The following is an 18,875-nucleotide window of genomic DNA, read 5'->3' on the forward strand; positions in this document are numbered from 1 at the left end:
TACTTTTGGCCCCTTAAAAAGTGGGAGGCACATATAGAAACCGTTGTAATTCCTACACCGTTCACCTGATTTGGATGTAATTACCCTCAAATTAAATCTGAAAGTCTGCAGTTAAAGCACATCTTGTTTGTTTCATTTCAAAGCCATTGTGGTGGTGAATAGAGGTCAAAATATAAAAATTCTGTAAATGTCCCAATATTTATGCACCTGACTGTGTATGCATACAAATACACATTATGTTTGTGTATATATATATATATATATATATATATATACAGATACATACAGTACATACATACACACATATACACATACATACAGTACATACACACACATATATATATTAGGGGTGTGCACCAGACACTTTTCGTGTTTTGGTTTTGGATCTGGATCTTTCTTCGTGTTTTAGATCTGGATTGGTTTTGCCAAAACCACCCTTCCGTGTTTTGGGTTCTGGGTTTTGTGTTTTGGATCTGTATTTTTTTTTTAAAAAGCATACAAACAGCTAAAATCACAGAATTTGAACATCATCTTCTCCACATTTTGTGGAAGCAACCTCCTACGCCTTTCGCTGACAAGGTTCCCGGCTGCACTAAACACTCTTTCGGAGTACACTGGAGGGGGGGGCAACTCAGGTAAAATAGAGCCAGTTTGTACAGGGGCCTCCAAATTGCCTCTTTTTCCTGCCAGTACAGGTGCGGACTGTCTGACATGCCTACTTGGATGCTGGCACCGATGTAATCCTCCACCATTCTGTCAATGGTGGCAGTATCATATGTAGCGACAGTAGACATGTCAGAAATTGTTGCCAGGTCCTTCAGTCCGGACCAGATGTCCAAACTTGGTCCTGCCTGCCCTGCATCACCGCCAGCGGGTTGCTTAGGATACCTAAGTTTTTTCCTGGCAGTCCCAGTTGCGGGAGAAAATGAAGAAGGAGCTGTTGACGTGTCACGTTCCGCTTCTGCTGACAGTGTTTTCACCAGCAGGTCTTTGCACCTCTGCAGGCTTGGCGGTGTGCCTCTTACTGAAACCGGTGATACACAGCGTAGCCTGCCTTGGAACGAGCTGGCGTTTCTGAGATGCTGCTACTGGTGACGCTGCTGCTGTTGCTGCGTAAGGTGATACATCTACCCAGTGGGCTGTCACAGTCATATAGTCCTTAGTCTGCCCTGTTCCACTTGTCCACATGTCCGTGGTTAAGTGGACATTGGGTACATCCACATTTTTCAGGACACTGAGGGCACTTTTTCTGACGTTTCTGTACAGTCTCGGTATCGCCTGCCTAGTGAAGTGGAATCTAGACGGGATTTGGAACCGGGGACACACTACCTCCATCAATTGTCTAAATCCTACTGCACTAATGGCGGATACCGGATGCACGTCTAACACCAACATAGCAGTCAAGGCCTCAGTTATATGTTTTGCTTCAGGATGACTGCTATCGTACTTCATCCTCCTCGCTAAGGACTGTTGGAGGGTCAATTGTTTAGTAAAAGTAGTGGTGTTCCTACTTCCTCTCTGGGATGATGAACGACTCCCAGCAGAAGCAACAGCAGCAGCGGCAGCAGTAGGCGTAGCAATGCAGGATCCTCCGGAGGAATCCCGGATAGGAGAGTCAGTCATGCCAGTGACATGGCCTGCAGGACTACTTCCGATCCTGACTAAGGAGGAAATTGACGAGGAGGGAGTTGACGGTGTGGTTTGCAGGCGCTTGGATACAACAGGACAACGGGATTTAGGTGTCCCTGGACTGCTTACGGTCTTAGCCAAAGTTTCTGAACTTGACAGTAACTTTTATGAATGCACTGCAGGTGCCGTATAAGGGAGGATGTTCTTAGGTGGTTAACGTCCCTACCCCTACTTATTTCACCTTTACATATGGTACATATGGCAAGACAGTAGTTGTCCGGATTTGTATAGAAATATTGCCAGACCAAAGAGGTGGAATGTTTGGTCTTCTGCCCAGGCATGACCGTGATGGGCTTTTTCATCCCACGGACAACAACTGTCTCCCCCGGAGCCTGATTTAAACAAACCACATCACCATCAGAATCCTCCTCGCCAACTTCCTCCTCAGCGCCAGCTACACCAGTATCCTCATCCTGTTGTACTTCAACAGTGACATCTTCAATTTGCATATCAGATCAGCAAGTGGACTGTGGGTGCTCCTTTCAGCACTTGCAGGGGGCGTGCATATGGTGGAAAGAGCCACCTCTTCCCGTCCAGTGCTGGGAAGGTCAGGCATCGCAACCGCCACCACACTTGGACTCTCCTCGGGGATTTGTGATATCTTCTTAGAACGCACAGTTCTTCGCTGTGCTTTTGCCAGCTTAACTCGTTAGATTTTTTTAGCGGGAGGAGGGCTTCCATCGTCATGTGAAGCTGAACCACTAGTCATGAACATAGGGAAAAACCTTAGCCGTTCCTTGCCACTCCGTGTCGTAAATGGCATATTGGCAAGTTTACGTTTCTCTTCAGATGATTTAAATGTTTTTTTTAAGGTCATTTTCCTGAACTTTGTCATTTGGGATTGTATGTGCCCTCTACTATGACATTGGGCATCGGCCGTGGCAGACGACGTTGATGGCATGTTATCGTCTATGTCATGACTAGTGGCAGCAGCTTCAGCACTAGGAGGAAGTGGTTCTTGATCTTTCCCTATTTTATTTTTATCGGAGAAAGTTTGGTCCTCCATTTATGTTATAATGATATATACGTGCGGCTAACGCGCACACAAACACAGAAAATATTTTTTTATTTTTGTTGGAGACTAGTGCACTTTGTGAGTTACACCACCCTTTAAGAAATGAGCCAGCCGGCTCTTTACTTATGGGACACAGGCGCACGCTTGGCGCTGCTCCTTTGTTGATGCACGTGCAGCCACAGTGCACACAATTCACAAACACAGTAACATTTTTTTTATTTTGTTTGGAGTGTACTTTGGGGGTTACAGCACCCTTTAATGGACAAGCCAGCCGGCCCTTTACTTATGGGACACAGGCGCACGCTTGGCGCTGCTCCTTTGTTGATGCACGTGCAGCCACAGTGCACACAATTCACAAACACAGAAAATATTTTTTTATTTTGTTTGGAGTTTACTTTGGGGGTTACAGCACCCTTTAATGGACAAGCTAGCCGGCCCTTTACTTATGGGACACAGGCACATGCTTGGCGCTGCTCCTTTGTTGATGCACGTGCAGCCACAGTGCACACAATTCACAAACACAGAAAATATTTTTTATTTTGTTTGGAGTGTACTTTGGGGGTTACAGCACCCTTTAACGGACAAGCCAGCCGGCCCTTTACTAATGGGACACAGGCGCACGCTTGGCGCTGCTCCTTTGTTGATGCACATGCAGCCCTGGTGCACACAATTCACAAACACAGAAAGTATTTTTTTATTTTGTTTGGAGTGTACTTTGGGGGTTACAGGACCTTTTAACGGACAAGCCAGCCGGCCCTTTACTTATGGGACACAGGCGCACGCTTGGCGCTGCTCCTTTGTTGATGCACGTGCAGCCACAGTGCACACAATTCACAAACACAGAAAATATTTTTTTATTTTGTTTGGAGTGTACTTTGGGGGTTACAGCACCCTTTAACGGACAAGCCAGCCGGCCCTTTACTTATGGGACACAGGCGCACGCTTGGCGCTGCTGCTTTGTTGATGCACGTGCAGCCACAGTGCACACATTTCACAAACAGAAAATATTTTTTTATTTTGTTTGGAGTGTACTTTGGGGGTTACAGCACCCTTTAACGGTCAAGCCAGCCGGCCCTTTACTTATGACACAGGCGCACGCTTGGCGCTACTTTGTTGATGCACGTGCGGCTACTGCGCACACAATTCACAAACACAGAAAAATTATTTTATTTTTTTTGCAGGGACTAGTGCACTGCCTTATGGAGGAGCAAGGACAAAATCCAGGTGCGGGAAGAGAGAGGGCGCAAAATTACTGCCTTGCACCGGGTGACAGATATCCAAGTTTCGGCCCTTACAGGATAACCAAAATAGTCAACCTAGATTATGCAGTAACCCACTATAGCCACAGAGTGTAGTGATACTTGCAACACAGTCCAGATGATGCCCGCACAATGCAGAGTGGAATCCACGTAGGTGATAAGATGTGTGGCAACAGCAGATGGTATACACCGCAGGTACACTGGCAGAGCTGGAGTTGGAAACGGTCTGTGTGCAGCGTAGGAGCCGCAGCACTGATAAATGGTACACAGCGGTAGATGGAATGCAGACAACGATGATCAGTCTGGTTGCGGTTTGGAAGCCACGGCGCTGAGAGATGATACACAGCAGTAGATGGAATGGAGACAACAGCAAGCGACCTGTGTGCGGCATGGAAGCCGCAGCACTGAGATGGTATACAGCGGCGATGGTAAACAGTCCCGGTGGTTATCTGTACGCGGCGTGGAATCCGCAGCACTGAGAGGCAAACAGCGATGAACAAGCGGGTAATGGCTGAGTTTCAGCAAGGAAAGTATCCACAGGAGGAAGCTCTGGAAACACAGGAGATTCAGGGGCCTATTCATCAACCGTTAAATGGCACGGTAACCATGCGGAAATGCTAGTTTCCGCATATTTACGTTACTGGGCCATTCATCATTTGGAGTCCAATAAGACCCTCCTGGTATTCAGCAAACTACGAAAACTGAAAGTTTTCGGAGTTTGCTGCCGAGAACAAGCGTCATCTTCAGGCAGTGCTTGTTCTCAGATCCCCGCTCCTTCATATGGGAAGGAGTTCCGGGGATGCGAAGAGGGATCCGAGCGGATCCCTCCGCTGCCTCCACACTCCCTCCTGGCGGCTTTGTGCATGCGTGACCCGAGGTAACGCATGCGTTGCCAGGACAACGGGGAGCAGGTAAGTAATGCAGCTACAGAAGTAGCTGCGGTACTTTCCACGGGGACAACTGCTTTTCGGAGCAGTTTTCCCCTCACCGGAGCAATGATGAATTGCTCCAGTTTCAGGCCTCCCCCGCTGCAAGTTGGATACTAAAGTATCCCTTGCAGCGAGTTCTAAACTTCATCAACGGAGGCCATACGGCCTTCGATGATGAATAGGCCCCTGAGGCTGGAATGATCCTCAGGAAGGAACACAGTTGTTCAGGCAATGAGTCTTTCCCAGGCCTGGAAATATATAGGGGTCTATGCATAAAGATGTGCGGCACAGAACTGATACTTATCACTATAGATCACATCAGTTCGATGTGATCTATAGCATAGATACTGTAAGTAGCGATTCACAGGGCCGGATTACTAATGGGGCGGGTGGAGCTACAGCTTCAGGCCAACCATTAAAAATAGGCCCACAGGGTTCAACGCGGTGCAGACAGGATAGTATAGTGACTTTATTCTGCACACCATAATGCCCATTACACATTATGCCACACACTGTAATGCCTATTACCAAAATGCCACTTACATATTTGCCCGACACAATTTTATGCCCCACAGTAAGGCTTCTAATTACTTTAAAATTACCTGCTTGTTGTCAGGGGTTTTTTGCTCATTACCAGGGGTTCCTTGCTCGTTGCCATTGGGTTTCATGCTCGTTGTCAAGGGGTTTCATGCTCGTTGCCAGGGGGTCTCATACTCGTAGCCAGGGAGTTTCATGCTCGTTGCCAGGGGGTTTCATACTCGTTGCCATGGGGTTTCATGCTCATTGCCAGGGGTTTCATGCTCATTGCCAGGGGGTTTCATGCTCGTTGCCATGGGGTTTATGCTCGTTGCCAGGGGTTTTCACGGGAGAAGATGCAGCTTTCTGCATCTTCTCCCGGCAGCGCCAGCATTCCCGACACTTCCGGGAATGCTATGTGCATTGCGCTGGCCTAACAGATACTAGAGGTCCAGTAGGACCTCTAGCATCTGTCTTCTCCTTGGCGTCGGCCATTTTTGGATGCCAGGTCTGGAGGCCATGATCGGGTCACAGTCTTTTAGGTGTTCAGTACTGTGTGTGCCTGAAGTGTCTCTCTATCCTGGGTTCCCCTTCTGGATTATGGTCCAGGCCTTGCGTCAGAGCTGTACCAGCAGGGCTGACTCAAGGCATGTTAGACCAGTGCAGTCGAACAGAGGCACCACCCCATTGAGGGCACACCCCTTCCAACATCCCGATTTCAGCGGGACAGCACTGTCCCGCTGTTCCACCCGTGGGCCGAAGTGTCCCGCGGGTGTTCAGGAGGTTGGGCACCAAAACCGGTGCCTATCCTATGCCCCATGGTAATGAGCTAAGTGCCGATTTGACCAAGTCTTAGTCCATGCGATCTGTGGAGAGTTGGATGGTGGGTGGGAGGCGGATGGTGTGGCCAACTTTACTTGCAATTACCTATTTCTGCTTTTCCCACACAACTCTTAAGAAATAATATAAACAAGAAACCTCAAGCGTTTCTCAAGAAAAGCCGCCGGATTAGTATCACCCTCATTCCCCCAAAAATGTAAACAAAATCTAAAAAATGTTATAGAACTGGGAGCTAAAACGTGTTGTGATACGTACATGTCCAGATAATTATAAATATTAATCTTCCAATCAGTAGTTTCCAGAATTACAACTCTTCAACAGGAAGAGGCAATATTCCCAAATAACTGAGTGCTTGATAAAGTAAAAGAATGTATTGTGATAGGATCACTGGTAAAGTGGTCTGTGGCAGGTACATTTGTCCCAGATTCCTGTCTTATGTGTTTTAAACCCCCAGGAGAAAGTCTGCAGTGTAGCAGGCTTGAGTTTCGGCTTTTTGAAAAGCCGGTTTGGGACCTGGGGGTTGTGGGTGAGAGGAGAGGGAATGCTCCACCCACGGCCACTCCAGGTTTTGGTTCTCTTAGCCTGGTAACAGGCTTGTTAGGGTTTCCACCTGAGAGTGGCCAATATCAGCCTAGTGTGTTTAGGGCTGAGTGTCTCACCTGGGAGAGCAGGCAGGGAGTTTGCTCAGAGACACTTGAAAACCTAACTGAGAGTGTTGTGCTGTGCCTTTGATGCTGGTGAGGGCATTAGGCCCTGCCAGGTTCTGGTAGTGAGGGAACCACCTGTGAAGTTAGTGCCCCGACAGGGCTAGGATTTATGTTTATGTTTTCTTTATGTTATTTCTGTTTTGCACAATAAAGACTGGCGCCGACCAGCTTGTACTCGAATCCAGTCTGGCGTACTGTTTCCCGGCTGCTGTGTGTGTAAGGAAGGAGTCCTCTACCCAGGAGAGGGACCCCTAATCTGACTGTGTCACAGTATATATATAGAGAGAGAGATAGAGAGGAGAGAGATGAGAGAGAGAAAGAAAGGAGAGAGAGGTCCTCATTCAGACCCGGTCGCAAACGCTGAGCGCTCGCAACCGGGTCGACATTTATGGCCTGCGCACGCGCAGCGGCCCCACTGTGCGTGCGCAAGCCCCGGAGCGAGAATTTCTCTTGCTCCGGAGCTCACTACAAAAGGGGCGGCTTTGTAGGCGTGGCGGGGGGGTGGTTTCACAAATGGAGGCGTTCCTTAAGGAACGTCTGCCGTTTTGTGGGCGGCCTCACTGACATCAGCAGTGATGTCAGTGGGGAGCTTCCTGCTCAATTAGAGCAGGAAGCTCCCTGGTGCTTGCGGTTGCCGAGACCCAACCTTAGGGTCTCGTCGCAAGCCCCGTTGGTCGCGATGGTCTTGACTATTGCGACCATCAACCTGGTTGGTCGCTAAAGCTGTGGGTGGTAACCCACAGCTTAGCTAGCGACCAGGAGGCCGCACTTAAAATTACAAGCGGCCACCCTCATTCAGAGCGAGCAGTCGCTTCTTGTGACCGCCTCTGAATGAGGGCCAGAGAGAGAAAGGAGAGAGAGAAAGAGAGAAAGGAGAGAGATGAGAGAGGGGGGATGGATAGAGAGAGAGAGGAGATAGAGAGAGAGAGAGTACCTGTCCAATATGAAATATTGCACTTTTACAGAACAGTGAATGTGATGCCTTGAAATATAACTAGTGAATTATTTACTCTTTATTATTATTATTATTATTATTATTATTATTATTATCCTTTATTTATATGGCGCCACAAGGGTTCCACAGCGCCTTACAAAGTACAGAAACAAATGAGCACACAAGACAACAGTTTAACAGTACAGAATGCAGAACAAATACAGGATTTACAAACAATGCTGCATAACACCTAAATAAGCAGCAGGGTGTCAGTAACCAAGTTTTAGGTGCCATTGTAAATGAAAGTAAAAGTAAGACAAGAAGATGCACGTGAGGGAAGAGGGCCCTGCTCGCGAGAGCTTACATTCTAAAGGGGAGGGTCAGACAAACAGGGGTGACACAGATGGGCTAGAAAGTGAGGAAGGAGCATAGAGTAGTGGGTTAGAATGAGCGCTCGAAAGCATTGAGAAAGAAATGGGTCTTGAGAGCCCATTTGAAGATTAAGAGCCAGGAAGCCAAGTGATGGAGGAATTTTAAGTGAAGGCCAGGGAGACAAAAAAAGGCAGCTACTCAAAGAAGTTGGAAGAAGCAAATGTCATGAGTGTCGAATGGAAAGAATGAGATGGAGGTTTCAGAAGGTAAGAGTTGGTAGGAGTGAACCAAGGATAGAAGGACCCCAAGACCACCACCATGGGAACCTCCAGGCCAAGGTGTGTGAGAAAATGTGAGGTCCCCAAAGGAATGAGGAAGGGTGACAGCAGGTGGGGGGTAAGGTTGGAGGTTTAGTGTGGTGTGGGGGGGAAGAGGACTCTTCTAGCACAATCTTTCCAGCTCCTCTGCAATAATCAGTGCTCAGAAATAAATATATGTGTATAAAAATGTGCAGAAGTTCAGCCACAGCCCCCCTGCTTGTAGAGCAGCGAGAGTACAGGAGGGGGCTGGGCCCACAAGCGCACACTGTGCAGCCTGCATAAGGGTAAGGCCCTGCTTCTCCAATGGATTGGGTACGAGATTCCGGTGGTCAGCATGCTTGGGGTCAGAATACAGACAGCGGCATCCCGACATACAATTAGGTATGTGTCCTAACCATAACCCCTAACCTGCCTTAGCTGTAGCATAACCCTCCCCTCCCGCAGCCTAACCATAACCTGACCCCCCGCAGCCTAACCCTAACCCTCCCCCTAGTGCCTATCACTAACTCTCACCCTAATACTTACAGTCAGGAAGTCAGTGGTAGGGATTCTGGAGCCGGGATTCCAACTGCTGTCAGGGTCCAGCACCGGTATTTGACTGCTGGCATCCCTACCGCATCCCTACTCGAACACTGCAAGCAGCATGCATCCAAGACTGCCCTTTTCCCCCTCACATACATCTTGGAGGCGAACGCTTGCGTTGCCTCTGGGAGCTACGCCACTGCGTAGTGCTGCCTTATAATTTCAATCACAAGATGCTCATAGAAACCAGGACTCCAAATATAATAATGATGTAATTAGTGTTGTCAAGATGTATAGAGGTATGAGACCCTCTAATATTTACCAACCCAGATCGACATACCTGAGGAAGAAGAGAACACAGGAAAAACAAGACCTTAGTCTACTATGCTTTAACAATCACAGGGCCTGATTCAGAGCCGGACGCTCTGACCAGAGCGCTCACTCTGAATCAGGGCCGTCCTACCTAAACTTGGAGCGACCTCCTAGCCGCTCGCATAGCTGTGGGTGACCACCCACAGCATATGCGAGCAGCCAAAAAGATGGTCGCGATGGTCAAGACCATCGGGAACCATCGGGCTTGCGACGAGACCCTGCGGTAGGGTCTCGGTGACCGCAAGCCCTGGAGTGATTTTGGCTCTATCAGAGCCAAAAGCACTCCCACTGACATCACTAGTGATGTCAGTGGGGCCGGACCCAGACGGTAGGCATTCCCATGGGCCCAATACTTACATTCGCAAATGCTTTGCAAGTCTGCGAAAACATCGGTAACGTCGGACCCATACGCACAGTTGTGGTTGAACTGACCTCTCTCACAAATTGCTGAACTTCCTGTCGGCATCTAGAGCTCAGGCTGCGTATGCCATCGCAGGGGCATAATTATACGCGCCCCTGTAACAGCGTTCAAACGCACTGGCACACCTGCATTTCTCTGACCAAACCCCGTCACCACCCACAAATGGTACTTCCTATCAGTCACTCTGCGATGGGTCTGCGTAGCCGCTGCGGTCGCAGTCTCGATCACAGTGCAGCTTTGACGCATGCGCAGTACGCAACAATCGGCCGACAGCATACACAATCGCATCTGCGCTCCTTGGTGAATCAGGCCCATACCAGACAATATACCCTTAAACCAAGTCATTTAAAGTTGGGATTCCCAGGAGACTACACAATATCCAAATGTTATTACATCACTGGTAAGCCAGGTTACTTATATGACTGGACGTCCCATTAACTGACGCGTTTCAGCAAAGTGTCTTTCTCAAGGTGGTCTCCTCTTGTGAAGGGAGATAGATGTATTTCTTACCATTTATTGCTGTTCTAACACATAGAACAAGTGAGGTAATTGAACCGGCCAAACTGATTAGATGTTGAAGCAGTCTGATCAGAAATTGGCACACTTGTTGACAAATAGATGGACATAAAAAATGCTATACAAATGTAACACATAGTAAATGTAACAAACAAGTAGGGAGAGAACGACCTTGGCACTGCCCTAAGTCAAATGTATGTGGAAAAGGGAAAAAAGGACACAGGTGAATTAAATGACTATGGGGCCTATTTATCATCGGAGGCCATATTGCCTCCAATGATGAAGTATTGAACTAGCTGCCAAGGGATCCCATTCGCAGCGGGGGAAACGTGTCACCGGAGCAATGCATCATTGCTCCGGTGAGGGGACAGCTGCTCCGAAAAGCTGCGTTACTTACCTCCTCCCCGTCATCCCGGCTACACATGCGTGACCCAAGGTCACGCATGCTCACAGCTGCCGGAGAGGCAGCGGAGCGATCCCCTCTGATCCCTCTTCGCATCCCCGGAACAAGAGCTTGTTCTCGGAAGCAAACTCCGAACCTTTTAGTTTTCTGAGTTTGATGAATATCAGGGGGTCCTTTTTCGGATCCCTGATGATGAATGGCCCGGTAACTAAAATATGCAGAAACTAGTGTTTACGCATGCTTACTGGGCCATTTAGTGTTGATGAATCGGCCCCCTTGTCATATACCAATTATAACATGAATTAGTAAAAGTTACAGTAACAAAATATATAACTACTTTAGAGTAGAAAAATTATGACAATTTATTGTTTTAAAATATGAGCAGGTACATAAATAATATGCAACAAGAAAGTAAAAATAAAATAAAATAAGATAAAATAAGTGCCAGTGTGCAGTTTTGCAATTGCAATCCATGCTGAATCAGGGCCTGTGTTGGTAGGGGATGGGCTCGGGATCCCGGCATTTAAAATCTAGAATCTTACATCCTGACAGAGTTAGGATACCTACACTTGTCGGTTGGTATCCTAAACCTTCCCCCTCTACCTACCCCTAACCCTCCCCGGTGCCTGAACCTAACCTCACCTTCCCCGCACCATAAACCGAACCCTCCTGCTACTACCTAACCCTCCCCCTAATACCTCTTCTTACCTTTGGGATTCCGTCAGTCGGGATGACTAGTGTCGGGATTCCAGCGAGGGGCATTCTGACCGCCGGAATCCCAGGAACCGGGATATTGAACGTATCCTGTTGTTAGTTAACATTGTTTTGAATATAGACAAATGCACCTCAAATGGTATACAGTATTAGGAGAGTCTCTGATGAAGTTGAAGCTACCAGTGAAATGCGTTAGCCCTTACCGCATTTGGGGCACCTGTACAGACCCAAGAGACTCTCCTACTCCTGTTATTACTGGCATATCATATAGTGATTTCATTCACCTTCTAGCGCCATCCTTTTTACCTTTTCCCACATGGTAACAGTAATACGTCTCAACTGGTAGGGCAGTCTAGACGCGAAGGCAGTGTCCCTCTGTCCTGTGAAGTCCTGTTGTCTCATTTGCATGGGGCAATTGTCGCTATTACTGTCGAACTAAGTACCGTGCGGAATTTCCTGATTATTTTAGTTGAGGTTTAGGCCTACTGTAGCTGTTCTAAAACTCTAGACATGTCCCCAGGGGATGTGACACACTTAAGGTGCGTACACATGGTATGATATCTATAAATTATATGATATATCAACGACATTGTGCAACGATATATAATTCATATCGTTCATTTTTATGCAGTGAATGACCAATGATGCGTGTTCCCACATGAACGAAAATGATATCTATGATCGTCCGTACATGCAGGCCAATCTGGACGATATTGTCAACTTTGCCTGTTCAGAGATGTGGCAGGATGACTTCACTGAAAGAGATCTCTCAAGTCGTTGGTGGTACAGATCGTTCCGTGTGTACCCAGCATTACAATATGGCATGACCGTACCTCTGAGAATGTGGTTACACTTAGAGATGTGCGCCGACCCCCGTGTTTTGGATCTGTATCTCCCCTGGTTTTGGAACTTTTTCCTTGGTGTTTTGTTTTTAGATTTTGGTTTTGGATCTGTATTTTTTCCAAAAACTGATATAAACAGCTAAAACCACATAATTTGGGCCTATTTTTGTTCCTACAGTATTATTAACATTAATAACAATAATTTTCAGGCATTTCCATGCATTTTTAACCACCTCACAATATTGATTTCACTATTTTTCACCAATACAGGCCAAAGGCTACAGCGAGCTGGCTGGCTAAAGTAAGCGACAGAGCAGCAGCACAAACGCACGGCAGTTTAAAAAAGTATAGAACATCTATGAAACATTGCCACACAGCAGTGGCAGACAGGATGGCAATTTAATAAACTATAATAATGTCAGTCGGCAATGCCCCAAATGGTGCAAAATGTAAAGGAAAGAGGTGCAAGATGGAATTGTCCCTCCACCCACTCTTATGTGGGATATTAAAAAGGACATGCACAGTTTAACAAACCAAGCACTTTAGCCACTAGGACTGACACTTTCGTGGCTGAACTCCTTGGTTTGTTTGGGCCCCCACAAAACATTTTTTGAAGGACTACCTTCAATTATTAAGGAGGAGGTTAATGATGAGGGTGTTGGTGGTGGAGATTGCATGTGCTGGTCCAAACTGCTGGTAGTTGATACTAGACTGCTTGTTATAAATTTACATATTATTATAATTTTGTTAAACAAATTACATGAACTTGCTGCAAATGACGCAACAAGGAGGAGGTGCCTAGATGGTTAACGTCCCTTCCTCTGCTAACTTTGGCTTTACAAATGGAACAGATGCCTTCACAACTGTTGTCAGAATTTAGATTAAAATAATTCCACATCTAAGACGTGGCTTTTCTGGCTTTCTTTTTATCATGAGCAAGAACTGCTGCCACTGGTGGCTGATTTACACAAACAATATCATCAACATCCTCATTAGCGTCAGATAGGACACAAATTTCCCCCTCATCCTCCTTTTGCACTTCCTCCACACTATCATCCTCATTTTCTATTATTTCACCATCTAATACTAGCACAGCCGTCATGGCGTCAGTGATCCGCTGTGAAACTGGGTGACAGCTATTATACTTACTTCCCTTATCAAAGGACTGTTTAATAGTCAATAGATTTTTTTAAATTACTACTAGTAGTAGTCTTCTTGGTCCTTGTCTGGGAAGAAGATCCACCCCCAGCAGCAGCAACAGGCGTAGCACTCAAGGATCCTTCTGAGGAATCACGGATAAGAGAGGAGTCAGTCATGCTTATGAAATTGGATGCAGGACTACTTCCGATCATGAATGAGGATGTTGATGATGATGCAGGTGTCGGTAGTGGAGATTGCAGGCGCTTGGATCCAGATAGAAGGGAGCAGCTAGGTGACACTGGACCGATTGTTGTTAATTTTTTCTGTCCCCAAAGTTTTACAATTTGAAATACCCTTTCCAATTTGATAAATGCGCTGCAAGTGACATAACAGGGAGGAGGTTCCAAGATGGTTAAGCTCCTTACCTCTACTCATTGTTACTTGGCAACGGTTACAAATGGCTTGGCAAAGGTTGTCCGGATTTGAGTGGAAATAATTCCACACATGATAAGTGGATTTTTTGGTCCTTTGCCCAGGAATGCCAAAAATGGGATTTTACCCACCATGGGCAACAACTGTTGCCTGATTTACAGTTTTTACACAAACATCGTTCACAGCAACATCCTCAACATCCTTTTTGTTATCGCCAATGACGTAAATATCCTCCTCATTCTCCTGCTGCAATTCCACAGAACCATCCTCAATTTCTACGTCAGCATGTTGACTTGTGCTGCTCATCCCCACATGTGCAGAGGGCACACAAATGGTGGAAGGAGGATCCTCTTCAAGTACAGTATTAGAAAGGTCAGGCTCACACATGGCAACCGCGGACCGACTTGGACTCTCCTCGGGGATCTGTGACTTTTCAAAGCACACAGTTGATTCCGGTGTCTTACTCGTCTTATATTTTTTGTACCTCTCCTACAAGCAGAAGGGCTTAAATCATCACTAGAACTACAAGTCATAAATAAAGGCCAAGGCCTTATCCTTTCCTTGCCACTTTGTGTAGTGAATGGCATATTGTCAATTTTTTGTTTCTCTAAAGCTAACAGCTTTAGATTTTTTTTCTTTAACAGGGTAAAAGTTGATTTTTTTTACATGGCCTGACTTAAGCCCTGGTGCATCGGCCTTACATTGTCATCATGACTGCTGCCGGCAGCTACAAGACTGGTATGTGGATCCTGCTCTCCTGTCATGTGACTGTCCTCCATGCTCACTGCGGTCTTACAGTAGTGTCACCAAGCAATTATAGTGCAGCTAAGTTGCAGCTAACGCACACAACCACACACACAAAAAATTGTTTTTATTTTTTTCACACTGGGGTGAAGAGCACCCCTGAAATAGGCAGCACCCCCTTGATAAATGACACAGGCAGCACCCCTGCGCACCTACTTTCCTGATAAGTGTGGCTAATGCGCACACACACACAAAAATGTTTTTATTTTTTTCACACTGGGGGTGAAGAGCACCCCTGAAATAGCCAGCAACCCCTTGAAAAATGACACAGGAAGCACAGTACCCCTGCGCACCTACATTGCTGATAAGTGTGGCTAAAAACGTACACACACAAAAAAAATATTTATTTTTTTTTCACGCTGGGGGTGGGGTGGGTGCACCCCTGAACGAGGCAGCAGCCCCTTGATAAATGACACAGGCAGCACAGCACCACTGCACACCTACGTTGCTGATAAGTGTGGCTAACGCGCGCACAGAAAAAAAATGTTCACACTGGGGGTGAAGAGCACCCCTGATGGACAGAGCACTCCCTGGACAACAAAGCAGCACAGCCAGCCAGCCCCTATGGACAACAGCCAGCTAGCCCCTATGGACAGGACAACAGCCATCCAGCCCCTATATGGACAACAGCCAGCCCCTATGGACAGGACAACAGCCAGCCCCTATGGACAATAGCCAGCCAGCTCCTATGGAGTGGACAGGACAACAGCCAGCCAGCCCCTATATATGGACAACAGAGAGAGACCCGCCCCTATGGACATAAGCAGCCAGCCCCTGAGTGACAACAGTAGGCAGCCCCTATGCACAGTGGGCCTGATTCAGAGCCGCTCGCTCTGACAGAGCGCTCGCTCTGAATCAGGGCTGGGCTTTTTTTTTTTGGAGCGGCCTCTTGGCCACTCGCATAGCTGTGGGTGACCACACACAGCTATTGCGAGCGGCCAGGATGGTCGCGGTGGTCAAGACCATCGCGACCATCGACTCTTGTGGTAGGGTCTCGCCCATCGCAAGCCCCAGAGAGCTTTCGGCTCTTAACAGAGCCGGAAGCTCTCCACTGACATTACTTGTGATGTCAGTGGGGCCGCCCCCAAACGGCAGGCGTTCTCATGGGAACGCCTCCGTTTGGGCAGCCACCCCCCCCCCGGCCCAACCACCAACCCTTTGGTGCGAGACCCGGAGCGACGGAGTGCCCGTCGCTAGTTGGGTCTTGCGCATGCGCATGACGGAGCCAGCTCCGTCGTGCGCATGCGCTGTGGGCCACCATAGATCTGGTTGCGAGCGCTCAGCGCTTGCTACCGAGTCTGAATCAGGCCCAGTGTCAGCAACAGCACATTCACAGTTCCCTCCCTCTTCACTGTCCACAGCCAGAATGAAAAATGGCGGCGATCATGGGACCTTTTATACAATCCAAAACCCGCGAGAATCCAACAGCGGGATGATGACGTTTTGCCTCGTTTTGAGATCCGAGTCAGGCGGGAAAACCCGAGCCGACTCGGATCTTGGATCGTATTCCAAAGGTCGGGTGGGTTCGGTTCTCAGGGAACCAAACCCGCTCATCTCTAGTTACACTACCTTTTGGTATCCCAGTTTGCCCCTAAAGGACAAAAAGAAGGGGCAGATTTGTGCGTTATGCCTTTGAAGAATGATTCTGCTTGCAGCCTAGGGAGGTGCCGGGAGAATCGGGCTCCCATAACTGGCCAAAAAAACAGTGTCGCTTGTGTGTAATTGAATCTGGCCCTAGTTATGGGGAGGTATGATTAGGTATTGTATCTATCATTATTAGTTGTGTGTAGGTGACAGGTAAAGTATACTTGACCGCCTCATTATTTTGGCATTAGTATTACATGTCAGGGAGACAATAAAATGAACAGCAGCTAGTCTGGTTACGTATCATATAATTTCTATATCAACCATATTATTATAACACGAAAGTTAATTCTTTCAGACAGAATCATTTTTTTTTATCTATTATTTATGCTACTTCTCTTATTTATTATATGGCACTGACCAAAAAAGCAGAATATTTTCCATAACAGCCTGGCTATAACCGTAACATGTTAAAGGTAGAATGTTATAACAGATACAGTTGTGATAGACATCAGTAACCACAACACTACTGCCCCCATTATTCACACGTGAGGAAGCCTGGCCCAGCATTAGTACATTCTAAGTACCGTAATGCTGCTAATAGAAGAGATGGTCTTTCAATTAGATTACAGTTTATATTAAGCTCGAAGCAATTACTCACAAATTCATTTGTGGATATTTGCCAATCACCGAAAATAATTTCTAAGGACACTATGAGGCTGACAGGGTGCATATCAATTACAATCCACATTTTTAATGTGGTAGTGATGGCATAATAACGACAAATTAGAATAACAGAATAATAACGACTAGCAAATATTTTTTGCTTGAACTTACAAAATTTCTCTTTCCGGGCTCCGATAAGAGCCTGTCCCAGCGAAGAGTTAAAACATACTTACCTACTCTCCCACAACGTCAGGGAGACTCACGATTTTTCAGATAGTCCCCCGGACCCTGAAAGAATGAAGTGGGCAGGAAGGAGGAAATTCATACTGGGAATCGTGCGTCTGTGGGGAGGAGGCGGAGCCAATATGATGTCATGCTATGGGAATTGCATAATTTTGGCCTTACCCACTCTTCTTAGAACCATGTCATTAAGCCCAGCCCCCCGTAGCGGGATAATGCCGCTATGGGGGCTGGGCTTAATGACACAAGGCACCTGGCCCCGCCCCCTCAGCGTCCAGCTGCGTCTCCTCTCCGGGCTCCCGGGGCAGAGTTCAAACAAGTAGGCAAGTATGAGTTAGAAACAAAGTGATAGTTACTATCTATTGTTACTACTTTCGTGAACGATTTTAGGCTATTGTTATTATACCCCCTTCAATTCAGGGGCGTATCTATAATGGGCGCAGGGTGTGCAGGGAACTCGGGCCCTGCACCGCACACCCTGCACCCATAATGTTACCTACCTCTCTGAAGTCCCACGTCGGCGCGGGGGTCCGGTGCTGTAAAACGACTGGAAAATGGCCATGGCGGCCATTTTCCCGGTTTGCGCATGCGCAGTAGAGGGAAAATGGCCGCGGTGGCCATTTTCCCGGTGATCTGTGCATACACTATAGACTCTAGGCACACTCTAGTGCCCAGAGTCTATAATTCCGGTGCTGGCCGTGCACAGCTCTGCTATAACTCCGCTGCCAGCCGCCGGGCGGAGAGGAGGGGGCCCGTGTTAGAGACTGCACACGGGCCCCCTCCTCTCTAGAAACGCCCCTGCTTCAATTGTAACATAATAAAAACAAAAAATGTACTCAAGTATGTATGTCCATATGGAAGGGAGTAGAAATTGTAAGCTCCACTTGTGCAGGGACTGATGCGAATGGCTAACTATTCTCTGTAAAGTGCTGGGGAATTTGTGTGCGCTATATAAAATAACGGGTAATAAATAAAAGCAGTGGATTAAAGTTCTATATGTACTCTAAAATAACATGTAGTCTATGCTAGGAGCTGACTGTTTCCTGAATTTAGCTTTATCCTCTGCAATCGTACATGTACAGTACATACAGTAGTTCCTTTTATATGCCCACACCGTGGTGAAAGCCAAGCAGTATTGCCTAATTCAGTGATGAGAAGATTGTGAAAACAGGGACAAAGAGAACTGGAAACAACGGGACCTAAAGGGAAGTATCACAATATGAAAAAAATTCATTAAATTTAGACTAACTGTTCTGCTCCAGAACGTAACACTAAATTTACCACTGCAGCTTACTGGGATGAATTAGGTTGATGTGAAAGGTGTTTTTTAAAATATGGGCAGCACGGATGGTGTGATGGATACCATTACTGGCTCACAGCACTGAGGTCTCGAGTTTGATTCCCATCACAGCCCTAACTGTGTGGGGTTTGTATGTTCTCCCCGTGTTTACGTGTCTTTTCTCTCAATCCATAAATGTACTTGCAGGTTACAGTCATAATGTTGACATGGGAATGTCGACATTGAACATTTCAACATTCACCATGTAGACAGTGATGAAATGTTGACATGTTAGAATGTCAACATACCTTTCGTTATCCCCCAGCGATGACTTACCTGCTTCTTACAGCTGCAGCGGG

Source organism: Taudactylus pleione, unplaced genomic scaffold, assembly GCF_031769625.1.
Source record: "Taudactylus pleione unplaced genomic scaffold, aTauple2 ptg000212l, whole genome shotgun sequence".
In the NCBI taxonomy this organism is placed as follows: Eukaryota; Metazoa; Chordata; class Amphibia; order Anura; family Myobatrachidae; genus Taudactylus; species Taudactylus pleione.